Raw genomic sequence first — 15,310 nt, 5'->3', positions numbered from 1 at the left:
TTCCCTTCAACACTTAATTCACAGGGTTTCTGTGGGCTCCACTACTGGAAACAAGGGCAAAGCACACGACTTTGGGCTATACCATACAATACATTCCCTCCAAGTGCTCAATGCATGGTTGGGAGCCTGACCCAATATAGCCATCGGAGGGAACACTCGGAATTCCATAAAAACTGTCAGAAAAGACTGTTCATCTGGACCTGGAATGGAAAGGGCAAGGTCAAGATAGCTGTAGCCCTCTCATGACCTTAAAGTCAGAACCCAGCTGGTAAGGGAGCTAAGATGGAAAAGCAGAGATGAGAGATACAGAAAAAACATGATCTCAAGCCTTGGCTTTTCAATTGCTTGCGTCATTAGCTCTTTCTTTTTGCTTTATTCAGTTTGAGTTTTTTCTCTGACACTACTGGAACAGTAGTATTCAAACCAGGTAGCGTTGTCCAGCAGATACTATCCCATTTCTTTCATTACACAGAGGTATTACACTAGCTTGTTAGACACAAATCTTGATCACAGAACAGAATCTTACAGCTCCGTTAAGGACCATGCGAGCCAATGTGGAGAAAATGCCAAATGAAACCTGCTGGAATTTAGTGAGCCCCAGGATCATGAGAAAGTATGAATATGGGTAACTGGTGCTATGACACCAGTTTTTGCTGCTAGAGTTGCTAAGGTTAGCAAGACTGGTGGTAATGTTTACCTTGGCAATCCATAGGATCTTGATCTATGCTTTATTTTGAGTATAAATACATCAACTGTTCATTGTATATTCATATAAATCCCACAATTTCACAGTGTATAACCTAAACCCATCTAAAACTTCCAAAAGTAGTCTAAAGCAAAAGGACAAAATATATACTAAGGGCTTGGGTTTCACTTTCCTAACTATCACTGAACTTTCAACTGTCATACATGACTTTCTATTCTGAAATAATCATAGATTCAGAGAAAGTTGCAAAGCCAAACATACATAGAGGTCTCATTCAGCTCCCCATGGTGACATTCTCATTCTCCATTCAGCTTCCCATGGTGACAATATACTGTACAACCACAGTACAATGTCAGAATCAGGGAACTAACATGGTACAACCCACAAAGACCAGCAAAGCTCATTCAGATTTCACCAGCATTGCATTTTCACTTCATGTTTGGGATGTGCATGTGTATACATATGTATGCATATGCAATTTCATCATCTGTATAGATACAAAGCACAGAACTGCTCTGCTATCTTTCTATAGCCTCAGCCACACCCACTCCCACCCTCAATTCCTGACAACCACTACTCTGGTCTGCATTTCCACAAGTGCGTCATTTTAAGAATGGCACACAGATGGAAGTATGCAATATGAAACCCTCTGAGACTGACTGCTTGTACTCTGCAGATCTCCCTGAGGCACATCCAAGCTTCCATGTGTGCCATCGGTGTTTTCCTTGTTGAGGTTCAGTATGAGAGTAATACACATAGGGCAGATTCACTGTAGTCCATTCTGTTGTCCAAGTGACAGACATTTGAACTGCTTCCCATTTTTAGGCTACTAAGAATAAAGCTCCTATGCACATGTTTTGTGTAGAAATAAATTTTCATTTCTCTGAAATGTTTCCAAGTGTGCAACTGGAGAATGACTTTTAAAAGATTGAATCTTCAATCACCCTGTGCATCCCCAGGCCCCTCACTACTCAACTCCCTGCCTCTGACATTCTTGGACTTCAAAGGCAATGCCATTGCTGATCTCTTTAATTTCCAACAGATGCAACATCTAAACCTTGGCTGAGCTGAGTGGGACAGCGTGTCTCTCTGATTTTGTACTCAGTATATCGAGCATTTTCTAAGCCTGCTGCTTGGAAACAGGCTGCTGAAAGAGGAATGACCAAATTCTCACACAGATGAGCTTTAGGCACCAACCAGGTCCACTTTGGTGGCTTGGAACAGTCACCAAACTGTGATTCTTTCTTCATAGACTAACAAACAGTTCATAAAAGTGGAGAAATGTACAGTATTTTTAAAATCTGTCATACAATCAATCATCAAATATTTGAATTCCCAACATGACATATGGCAGTTATCTAGAAAGCTTCAATTCTTTGTCTTGTAATGTTACATCTCACAAAAACCACATTTAGTGGAAAGAAGACAAATCACCAAGATGTGATTTAATTGCTCAACTATCATTGAAATTCTTCTTTGTGTACTGTCAAGCCTAAACATTGTCCCACTGAGAGACACAAAAAATTCACTTGTATCCAGGGATAAACACATTCAATAGGCTGATAGAGGAACAAAATGCATTTCACTAAGTATATTAAAATAGGAAGATTTTCTCTCTCAATCTTCTCCACCAAGCTCATGTCTGAATGTAAACACATAGTTAGTGGGGCCCTGATGAGGTCTACGAGGTGAACCTTACAGATTCAGACACTTTGCCAAAAGCCCCAAGTCATGCAATGTACTCAGTGGGAAAACGGAAAATACAAATGAATGGATGGTGATGACATACAGACCCTGTGATAAATACACATGATTACTAGGTGCAAACTGGAAGGATAAATCCTGCCCTCACGCAGATTAGACAAGGTCAGTGTCGTGTGTTCAAGTACAGAGTGCTTACAGAAAATAGAGGAGAGGTACAAACCCAAGCTGGGCAGTTGAGAGGCTTTCCTGGAGAAAATTAAATTTAAATTATCCCCTGGGAGATAGTAAAGAAAAAGCCAGGTAAATGCAGGGCAGTGGGACAGGAAGCAGAAGTATTCCAGTTGGAGAATGTAGAACACACACATGGAGAGAGTGACTTTTTCTGTGATTGAGAATAGTATGGAGTAGCTGTTACCCCCAGATGTAAAGAGGATCATAAGCTGAAGGTGAAAACACAAAGAAACCAGAGCACAGACGGTCCATTCTGTCAGGTGCAGTCTGGAGTTAGCCTGAGAGCAACTGACAGGGAAAGTTTTGTATTTGGTTATGCTTTTACCATTTTCTTTAAATATATCTCTAGAGTTTTTTCTATAAAATCAAATGTGTTTACTGAAAAATTTTAAATGCAATAAAACATTGTTAGAGGGACAGTTTACATTAACAAAGAGTTAAAGTGTTCAGCGAAATTTTCACTGGGCAAATTCCATCAAGGGAAGGCCCCTGGAGATTCTGTACTAGCCTTGAACTCTGCATGCACCTCCACGGCCCCATAAACACTTCATTTCCTTGTCTCACTTCATGTCTTCCGTTCCACAACACCCCTATTAGCCCATTGCACCAGTCCTTCCACCACTCAATCAATATCTCCTTTTAGTGCACTCCCAGAGTACTTTAGGTTTGCTCTCTTTTTGTCTTTTGTTCCCCAGAAAACTTTTATTTAAGGAATACAAACTTCATGCTTTTCATAAATACAACTTTAAGAATATAGTGATTCTTCTACCATACCCACCCTTCCCATCCACACTCCCACTCCTCTTCCTCCTTCCTCTCCTATTGATGTATCTGTCATCACACTGGCATACTGTGTTCTTTGTAGATAAACTGTGTACAAGCGATCTTAAAATTTCATGAAGGAAACAGTATCTGTTGCAATGCTTAAGGTTCTGCTTTGGAGGCCAGCATCCTACATCAGAGAGCCTGGGATTAAGTCTGGCTCTGCTCCTGATTCCAGCTTCTGCTGGAGGCAACAATGGTTGGGTCCCCACAGTCCACGTGGGAAACTCAAGTTGAGTTTCTATTTCTAAGGCATTTGGGGAGAGAGCCAGAAGATGGGAGGTCTCACTCTCTGCCACTCAAATAAAACAGATAAATAAATACGTAAAGTCATGTTAAAAGCTCATGGAAATGTATTCTATGAAAACTTTTTCCACAGATTTCAAAGTTTTATTTGAAATTATCTTTGAACCTCATTTTTCCATGAACTTTTTAAAGGATTGTATACATCAGTTCTGGATCCTCAGTCAAGCTATAATTCATTTATTGGTTTGTTTTGTAAATATTTATTAGGAGCTTAGTATGTGCCTAGTATGGTCCAGGTTCAGAGGATGTATCAATAAACAAACCAGCCAACATTCTCTGTTCCATGGGAGTCTGCCTTATAAGAAACACACACTGGGTGGCTTGGTTGGTGTCCTGAACCCCAAGAAGGGAGTCAAGAGGAATTCCAGTGTTTACCACTTCTGGGAACCACTCTAATATCCTCCTCCCCCTGTTCTTCCGATAGTCCTGCACTATGAAGAAACATTGGCTACACAGTGCTTGTCCAGTCCACTGGATCAGCGATAAACTGGACAGCAGAAGATACTAGCACACATTTCCCTCTGCTGCAAACTCTCCTTCGCTCATGCACAGTTTTAAAACTGTATTCAACTCAGTCAAAGCTCTTCATATTCTTTTGAGCAAATGTTTCACTAATGAGCAAGTCTAGCCTTCTAGAGGCCAAGAACAAAAAGAGCTTCGATATCCATGAAGTTAGAAACTCTCTTTCTAGACCTCAGTTCTGTGCATGGGTCACCGCAGTTATCTCTCCTTTCAACTATGTGGTAATTAAGTTTCAGATGATCCTTGTCATCCTCTGCCACTAGGCTTTATGAAAAGTCCATGAATTCATCCCAATAAGTTTATATGACTTTCAAATTCTTCTCTTTGTGTGTTTGAGAACTCATCCCTCACTCTGGGCTCCCAAATCCCTATGCAATTTCATCCAACTAAATTGCTAAAGCAATGGATTCCAGATTTTCATATCTTTTCATATTAGGGGGGGGGGGCATGTGAAATATTACTATTCCAAATGAATGCTCTCCAAGTGGATTTGCTTTCTTATTTCCAGAAATAGAAGCCAATAAAATATTTGTCTTCTTCATTAATGTCCATTTTACCATGAACACTAGCACAACTTTAAAGTTGCTTTGAAACAACATTTACTAAACTTGTCTGATGATATGAATCACCCAGGATACTTTAAACATATTTGTGCGCCCTTCCTCTTCAGAATCTAGTTTACTACATCTGTGTAGAACCAAAAACTTTAGACAGTTTTTAAGTGTTCCAAGGTAGTTCCTACCACCAACAACAGTTCGCAGCAAATGACCATAACCCATCTTGTGTCACTTATTGAGGCAAATTGAGAACATCTAACAGGAGTGCGTGTGAGTTCAAAATACTTAAGAACTTTAACAAACATTCCCCACTCCTTACATTTTTAAAGTTGTGGCACAAAGGATTTATGTTTAGGAAAACCTTGATTGTAGCTAGTTTCTGTCACTTACAGATTGTATCACCTTAACCAAATATAAATATTTCACTCATGTTTACTTGATCACACTCTATGCCAAATACTATGCACCCACATTTTATAGACTAGTGGGAGAGGCAAACATCACAAGCACTGGCATGGAAGCGTATGATGGTTTTAGGGTTCTTATAGTGCTACTAACTAACTAAGTCTGTTGAGATCACCAAGGGATGCTTGGAGAAAGTCATATCTTGACTGATATACTGGATCTCCTGAGAATAAGTTTCTTCACTCTATACAATGGGGATAAAAGCTTTTACTGGGCATCATCACAGTTGCAAATCAAGTGAACCTAGCACATCATAGGCACTCCACAAGTGCTGTTAGGAAATCTTAGAAACCATTAATAAAAAGAAATACAGAAAACATAACATAGCTTCTCCAAGTATAATGAACTACAAAGGAGCTATAAATACAAAATGAAATCTCACCATGGATTGTCTCCTCCATTTGGTCTTTATTTAATCTACACTATTTCAGAACAGGAAGTGCCTCTTCTATGTTCTGTGCAGGGCATTATTCTGCATCCAATACACAATTGGATTGGACTAAGTACATTTTATTTAAATTAAATTGGCACACACATACTGAGTTATTAAATTCACACACACACAAGGTTTCTATTCTGCAAGTCATGTATAATCATTAATCTAATCAATATCCCAGTGAGGTTATATTCATCCCATTTAATTATCCTGGGTTTATAATCTATGGTCGAGGAAATCCGGAGATTGAAGCCCTCTTGCTGGCCTAATCAGTAGCTAATGAAGACTTAAAATGAGAGCTTCCTGATCTCCCTCCCTTTGACAGAGATACCAGGCCATTTTTCTAGTTGATGGCTACTATATTAAGAAAAATTATTTAAAGGAACTAGAAACTCCAATTCTCCCCTGATAGACACATATCATATTTCAGAAGGAGAACTTACATTGCCTGCTATAATCACAATAGATCATCTTAGAGAGTTGCATTGTGAAGAGCAAGAATAGATATTAAAGCTTAAAAAAATTCCTCCAGTTAAAAAAGAGGAATCAGTTTCAATATACAATTAAGTGTCCTGTTTGTTATTTTTAATATTCGAAGTGGCTGGAGATTTTAGGTAGTTTAGTATTGGTTTTGTGTGGGTTTTTATTTGTTGCTTTTAGCTTTTGTGCTGTGGCCACACTTGTAAGATATTCCAGTAAAGACAAAACAAGCATCTTCTATGACTGTTTTAAATCAAAACTTTGCTGAGTTCATTACAAAGCAAACACACTGGGGATCAGCGCAGTGGGTTAAACCACCACCTGTGATGCCAGCATCCAATATGTGCTCTGGTTCAAGTTCCTGTTCTTCAGTTATGATCCAGGTCCCAGCCAATGCACATGGGAAAACAGCAGAAGATTGTCCAAGTGCTTGGGCCCCTGCACCAGTGTGGGAGACCCAAATGAAGCTCCTGACTCCCAGCTTCTGCCTAGCACAACCATCTGAAGAATGAACCAGCAGATGGAAGATATATCTCTCTATCTCTTCTTTTCTCTCTCTGTAACTCTACCTTTTAAATAAATAAATAAATCTTAAAAAAAGCAAACATGTCTAGGATAAGCTTGAGCATACAGACTTGCCATGCACTGAATGCTATTGATTACTGAACATTGCATCCAACCGACACCTGCAGACTCTATAACAGAGATTGTTACAGATGACCTTTGGTTACAAACATGCAGCTAATATATAGTTCTACAAAATTTTTAATTAGCTTCTAAATTTAGATTTTGGAAATTCAAAATTAAGAGAGCTCATCTTTACAGTATTTTTTGAAAAATAAGTAGATTTCCCACCACAGGGCTTACAGACCTGAGCCATCACATTTGAGTGTCAGCTACCCTTTTAGATGGGGTATGATTTCTTCAAGTGCCATCTTCCTTCCTTCATTTACTTTTCTTTTCTGTCCTGAAGGAAATCAGAATTTGGATTACCAGATATATCCCAACACCACGATATTACTCAGAAGGAAAATTATTCACGGAAAACTGAGCAAATTAGTTCCATTGCCCTGATAATGCTGCATAATAAACACCCTCAAAAGCTCAGCAGCATATAACAATAAGCATTTGTTTTCCTCATGTGTCTAGAGATCAGCTGGGTTCAATTAATAAAGCCGGGTTTGGTTTTCCTGAGGTGACCTGGCTCTATGTCACTCATTCTCCTCCTAGCACCGACAGATAATCTGGGCAGCTTCTTCTCATGGCAAAGACAAAAATGGAAAAGGGCAAGGGAACACAAAAGGCTTCTCACTGCTTAGGCCCATAATGAGCACACCACCCAAACTATCTCTTTGAAGTGGGCAAAGCAAGTCACAAGGCTCAACTGAAATCAAGGGATTAGGGGAATGTTGCCCCTTTTGTAATAAGGACTTCAAAATCACAGCATAGAAGGGCAAGAAGTGAGGTTAAGTAGTTAAAGCCAGTAACCCAATCTACCACCATAGAAGAGTGTGATCACCAATTGTACATTTTCCACTAAGCCCAAGTCACTCCTTCACCTTTCCTTTCTACTCTCAAGCCTTTGGGTTTGGAGACAGCTCTTCTAATCTCACCATGCAGGATCTCAAGCAAGTCAAGCAGCATCTAAAGCCTGAGAAGAACCTGCTTCATAGTCCAGAGTTCTTTGCTTCTTGGTGTGATGATGAAAAACTGTTATCTGACATGTGTGGAATAAAACAACACATATAATTTTGCAGATAGAATTCCAGATTTTGACAGACACATTTTAAAGTGTGAATGATGGCCGGCGTTGCGGCTCACTAGGAAATCCTCCGCCTGCGGCGCCGGCACCCCGGGTTCTAGTCCCAGTCGAGGCACCGGATTCTGTCCCAGTTGCACCTCTTCCTGTCCAGCTCTCTGCTGTGGCCCAGGAAGGCAGTGGTCTCCCTGCACCCCCATGGGAGACCAGGAGGAAGCACCCGCCTCCTGGCTTCAGATCAGCGCAGCCCGCCGGCAGTAGGGGCCATTTGGGAGTGAACCAATGGAAGGAAGACCTTTCTCCCTGTTTCTCTCTCTCACTGTCAAACTCTACCTGTCAAAAAAATAGTGTGAATGACAATGTGGAACTGGACTACCAGTAACATGTTAGGATAAGTTTTCAGTTCTCAAAGCAATCATTCCTTAATAATTCTGAGTCTAATTGCAACGTATGTAATAATATGGAAATATGGCACTAGAGACCTCCACTAGGGAAGCAAAGAGCATTCCACAAATTAGGCAGCATTATTTACTTTAAGCTAAAATATCTCAGTAGGCTTCCCGTTATTTCAGCATTCTATTTTCCTTGTTCTCTGGTTTAAGACCTGATGCATTTTTAAAATCCACTATACTCAAAAGGCTAATAAACCACTGACTTGCTAATGAATAGAGAAAAGAGAAGCAAAACTTCACAGATGGTAGCTGTAGCTAAGATGGTAGCTTGGCACATCACACATAAATGAATTTTGGGATTCTTCAATTCCTTACAAGGGAAGATCCACCAAAATGAACAGAAAGTCTTCTTTCTCTGGAATAAGAGTTCACCTGAACCTGCCTCCTCCCCCAGTCTGTAGGACAGTGGAGCAGCACATTAAAGGCAGCATCTTCAGGACTTAGGGGCTGTTTCCTGAGCCTAGAGTCAGCTCTGAATTCTCAGCTCCTGATGGCTTTCCAGGATCCAGTCCTTGTAGTATTAGCTTTTCAGAGGTTCCATAGTCACACAAGCAAAATCTGCCTCCCAGAACCACAAAATGAAGAAACACAAACGTGAAAATCAGAAGTCTCCAACAGGTCAGTAGTTCAACAGATGCAAAACTCCTAAAGCCACTCCCCATTTCAAGTCCATGATATCAGCTCGCATTCCTATCACAGCATTAGGAGCCATTCACTCCTTTGAAATGTGATACCTCTCCAGGTTTATTTTGATTTTTGCAGGGAGGGAGACTGTGGAGGAGAAGATAAATAAGAGTTTTAAAGCTACTCATCCAACTCTTCCAAGTCTGTAATAAACTGTTTTTCTTTCTCTAAAAACGTCCCTATCCATATTGTAAATATTTGCTGGCAGCTTTGCTTGTTCAAGGCTTCCCACATTAACCAGTCAGTTGGACAATGCAATGATGTCTTGCTAGCCCTAACTCTACATCTTCAGGGTGTGTGAATGAGTACTTCATGTTTATCATCACCCTTCCCAATGGAGGACGAAGTGAACGGAAGACTAACAACCGAATACTAAGGAATTCCTTACACACTGTGCTCTTCCACAAATTTCAACATGTCCAGCAATGATTAGAAATCACATTTATAGATAAAGCATTTGATTATGGATTTTATAGAAATAATATGGCTTAAGCAATGCTAGAAGGTTGAACTTTTCTGTTGCAAATGGGGTAGGGGGGGACTTGAAATTGAGGGAGGTGAAGTCACTCTTTCAAGGTCATCACATGTTTAGTAAGTCGTACAGCTTCTGCCCTGGTTAAAATATTGAGGAGAGCAGGCTTGGCAAGGCCTTGGACCATTATAAGGCCGCCTTGGCCCTGATTTAATACTACAATTACAACTCCTTTTAAGTCCTTTTGCCAGTGCTGGTAAATAGATGAGAGAATTAAAATAAAAGTCATCTTCCTCAAAATGTGGTTGATTTTGCCACTCCCACGGATGCTTTTGCTGCTTTGTCTCTCTGAGATGGTTTGTGAATATGAATATAGTTTAAAGATATTTGGAAAAGCAGGAAAATTGCTGCACTGTATTTTTCTACAAGAATTCTTTAAGATCAAATGCCTGGGGCCAAGGAGTATGGAATCCAATGGTGGTATAAGTTTCCAATGTGGTTTTGGATGATTCCAGACATTGTTTCAGAGGGCAGGACTTTGCTGGATCTGTGATAATATCTTAGAATCACTAAGTTCGATCAAACATGGAAACCGCTTTGTGTATGGATGTTCCTCTTGTTACAGAATCAAGAAAATAAACCCTCTTCATTTTCTTTTTGAAAATTTGAACTAAATTTTCTGCATTTTAAATTTAATATAGCTCAACTGATGTATTTCATGGGAAAAACTTGAGGATCTATTTAGTTTGTGTATATATAGATATAGATATATGTGGTTCAAACCACTGTTTGCTCTGTGTAACCTATTTAATGAACTGGCTAGTCATGTAAAATAATTTCATTATAAGAAACATCAAGGAGGGCCAGTGCTGTGGCATAGGGATAAAGCCATTGTCTGCAGTGCCGGCAGCCCACGTGGGTACCGGTTTAAGTCCCAGTTGCTCCACTTTAAATCTAGCTCTCTGCTATGTCCTGGGAAAGCAGTAGAAGATGGCCTAAGTCCTTGGGCCCCTGCACCCATGTGGGAGACTCTGAGGAAGCTCCTGGCTCCTGGCTTCAGATCTGCACAGCTCCGACTGATGAGGCCAACTGGGGAGTGAACCAGCAGATAGAAGCTCTCTCTTTCTCTACCTCTTCTTCTCTCTGTGTGTAACTCTGACTTTCAAATAAATAAATAAATATTTTTCTGAAAAAAGAAAGAACCATCAAGGATACTTATAAGACAATAGAATCAAATGTAGTTCCTCCACTTACCCAAAAAGACATAATTCTTTAGTACTAGAAGGTAGTGGAATCATTAGTCTGGCATATATTTTAACATTTTCTCTTCATGTTTTAAAAATATTTATTTTATTCACTTGATAGGCAGAGTTACAGCCCCTCAATGGCCAGGGCTGAGACAGGTTGAAGCCAGGAGCTTGGAATTCCATCTCCATCTAAATCTCCCATGTGGGTGGCAGGACACCACGAACTTGGGCTACCTTCTGCTGCTTTCCCAGGCCAACAGCAGGGATCTGGATCAGCAGTGGAGCAGCTGAGACTCAAACGAGTATTCATGTGGTATGCCAATGTCGCAGGCAGCTGCTTAACTTGCTGCACAACAATGCCTGCCCTGAACCTCTCCCTTCATTCTTGATACAGTTACTTAAATACTCTTAAACTAAATGATATATTTATATATTTATATTTATAAAACTCACAATTCACAAAAGGGTTAAGTCTTCCACAAAGAGAAAATAGAGTTTGGCTTTCACATAGCTTCGTAGTAGAAAGATATGAAAACTATACCTCTTGGTGCTGCCTTATAAATGACAACATGATTAGTGTTCACTGTTATTTATGTAGCAAAAGAATGAACAAGCTGTTAAGTCTTATCCAAGAGGAGCCACAGGAAAGAAACCTATTCCTAGGAAGTCCAGAGTCACCAATGGCTGGTTTGCTTGTTTAAGACAATTCAAATTGTGCTTACTAGTTTTCTTTTTTTTTTTGCAGTGTGGTTTGCAAGGAAGTCTTGTGGATGTCAGGGACATTCCTCCTGAATACTTCTTGGTGGGTATGGGCTGCATGGGGCTCCCGCACTCTCATGGGACCTTCTTCCTACACAGAGTTAATGTACATGGTGTCAGCTACCTTGTACGTTTGACACGTGTCCCTCTGGAACATCCACCTGGCCAGATGGGGCAGAGACCCTGGCCTCCTCCACAAGGAGAGGCGGTTGTGTCTGGAAGTGACTCTGTGCCTGGGTCCCAGGGTGCAGCTGCCAGGAAACAGTTCAATCAGATGAACCGAGCAGATGCCCCTCATTCTCATCTTTGGCCTGTCTGCTCTTGCAGAAAATGATTGCCCATCTCTAGGTCTCTTGTTAAGTCTCCTCAGTCATCATTAATTCTTAGGAAAGCAGAGCGGACAGACGTTGCAACAGCCATTGATGCTGGGTAGTGTTCCACCTTTCACTGGGAAATCCTGAATCTATTTAGCTTACTCCCTGACATTGGTCCCTGATACCCAAAAGGAGAAAATACACCTGGGATAAAGTGCTCTTTTAAGCCACAATTCTCCTAAATGCTTGGGTAGTAGATCCTTACTGGAACCGAGGCTAAGGAAACAAAACTGACCTTGCTAGAAGTCCCAAACCTGAGTTTTAATCTTCCGTATGTCTAGACTTTCAAGTTTTCAATCAAGTCCTAAAAAGAAAACATTTTAGTTTATGCAAACACTTCACTAAGTCTGCTCAGAGCCTATCATTCTTTCAACAAAAAAAACTATCTGCGTACTTTAACATGGAATTTTAAGGTTAAAAAATAACTTTAGAGGCACAAAGTGTTTCAGAGATGAAGGGGTACAGAAAGTCTAGGAGAAAAGGAGTATTATGGCATCAAACCGAACAGCAGTTCTGATGGGAAATCAAACCTGAGTCAGCTCTCCACTCCAGAGCTCTGATCCTCACAGGGAAGCCCTGGGTTTCCATCCACTTTCATGCATAAGCACACCAAGTTCAGGGAGGCTGACTACCAAGGATTAGTGTAAAAAGACATTTTTCTCAGTTGAGTCCATCAGTAGTTTTCTATTCGTGCATTTATTGTTAAAACTACCGTTCCATTTCTTTTGCAGACCTACTTTCCTATTACTTAATCCAAATATGCACCATGGGTGAGATAGATACATACAATGCTTTATACACCACTCCTAAGAATCTGCATTAAACACATCAGGATATTTCCAAACACAACATACATATGGTATAGCCCTGAATATGTATTTTCTTTAACACAAGAGAGACTGTTCAATTAAAAAAGCTCACTGGGAAAAAAAAAAAAAAAAAAAACTTCCCTATCCAGTCTACAGCTGATGGGCATCTGGGTTGATCCATATCTTAGCTATTGAGAACTGTGCTGCAATGAACATGGGGATATAGATAACTCTTTCAGATATTGATTTCTTTTGGTTTGGGTAAATTCCAAGGAGTGGGATGCCTGGATCATACAGTAGGTCTATATTCAGATTTCTGAGATATCTCCATACTGTCTTCCACAGCAAATGCAACAGTTTACCTTCCCACCAATAGTGGGTTAGAATGCCTTTTTCACCACATCCTCACCAGCATTTGTTGTTTTGATTTCTGGATGAGAGCTATTCTCCTCCCGGTCTCCCATGTGGGTACAGGGGCCCAAGCACTTGGGTCATCTTCCACTGCCCTCCCGGGCCACAGCAGAGAGCTGGAGTAGAAGAGGAGCAACCAGGACTAGAACCCGGCACCCATATGGGATGCTGGCACAGCAGGTGGAGGATTAACCAAGTGATCCATGGCACCGGCCCCTGTATGAGAGCTATTCTAACTGGTGTGAGGTGAAACCTCACAGTGGTTTTGATTTGCATTGCCTAATGGCTAGTGATCCTGAACGTTTTTTCAAGTGTCTGTTGACCACTTGAATTTCCTCTGATGAAAAATGCCTGTTCAAGTCCTTTGCCTATTTCTTAGCTGTTATTGTTGAATGTCTTGAGCTCTAATAGATTCTGGATGCTAACCCTTTATCAGTTACATAGTTTGCAAATATTTTCTCCCATTCTGTGGGTCGCCTCTTCACTATGTTGAGTGTTCCTTTTGCAGTGAAGAAGCTTCTCGGCTTGATGTAATTGCATTAATCAATTCTGGCTTTGATTGCCAGTGCTTCTGGGATCTTTTCCAAGAAGTCTTTGCCTATACCAATGTCTTGCAAGCTTTTCCCAATGTTCTCAAGTAATTTGATGGTATCAGGTCATTAATTTAGGTCTTTGATCCATTTTGTGTGGATTTTTGTGTAAGGTATAACGTATGGGTCTAGTTTCATATTCTAGATGCAGGGATCTAGTTATCACAGCACCATTAGTTGAAGAAACTGTCCTTGCTCCAGGGATTGGTTTTAATTCCTTTGTCAAAGATAAGTTGGCTTTAGATGCATGGATTAATTTCTGCTGTTTTATTCATTCTCATGGTCCACGTGTCTGTTTATACACCAGTACCAGATTGTTTTGATTATGTATATGTCTTGATATCTGGTATTGGGATGTTCCCAGGTTTGTGTTTATTGCTTTAGTTATTCGGGGTCTGTGTGTTCCCATATGAATTTTAGCATCAACATTTCTAGATATGCAAATGTTGTTGGTATTTTCATTGGGATCACATTGAATCTGTAAATTGCTTTTGCTAGTGTGGACATTTTGATGACATTGATTTCTCCAATCCATAAACATGAAAGATTTTTCCCATTTTTTAATGTCTTCTATTCCTTTCTTTAGTGTTTTGTAATGTTCATCGTAGAGATCTTTGGCAACCTTCATTAAATTTATTGCAAGGTATTTAATTCTTTTTGGAGGTAATGTGAATGGGACTGATCTTAAAAGTTTTTTCCCAGTCATAGCACTGTCTGTATATACAAAGTATATTGATTTTATGCGTTGATTTTATATCCTGTCACTTTACAAAACTCTTTTGGGTTCCAATACTCTCTCAGTGGAGTCTTTTGGATCCCCTATAAATAGAATCATGTCATTTGCAAATAGTGATAGTTTTATTTCCTCCTTTCCAATTTGTATCTTTGATTTCATTTTCTTGCCTAATGGCTCTGGCTAAAACTGCCAGGACTATATTAAATAGCAATGCTGAGAGAAAGCATTCTTGCCTGGTTTTGGAACGTAGGGAGATTGCTTCAAGGTTTTCCCCATTCAATAGGATGCTGGCCATGGGGTTTTCATAAATAGCCTTGGTTGTGTTGAGAAATATTCCTTCTATACCCAATTTGCTTAAGGTATTCATCATGAAAGAATGTTGTATTTTATCAAATGTTTTATCTGATTCTATTGAAATAACCATATGGTTCTTGTTCTTCAATTTGTTAATGTGCTGTATCACATTTATTGATCTGTGAATATTGAGCCATCTCTACAAACCAGGAATAAATCACACTTAGTATTTGTGAATGATCTTTCTGCTGTGTTGTTGGATTCAATTGGCTAGAATTTTGTTGAGGATTTTTGCATCTGTGTTCATCAGGGTATTGGTCTATAGCTCTCATTCTCTGTTGTGTCTTTTTTATCTGGCTTAGTAATTAAGGTGATGCAGGCTTCCTAGAAGGAGTTTGGGAGGATTCTCTCTCTTTGAATTGTTTCAATTAGCTTGAGAAAAAAATTAAAATTAGTTCTTTGATAAATAGTAGAATTCATTTCTAGATATGCAA

Source organism: Lepus europaeus, chromosome 1 (assembly GCF_033115175.1).
Source record: "Lepus europaeus isolate LE1 chromosome 1, mLepTim1.pri, whole genome shotgun sequence".
NCBI lineage: Eukaryota > Metazoa > Chordata > Mammalia > Lagomorpha > Leporidae > Lepus > Lepus europaeus.
Note: the sequence above shows the minus strand (reverse complement) of the source record.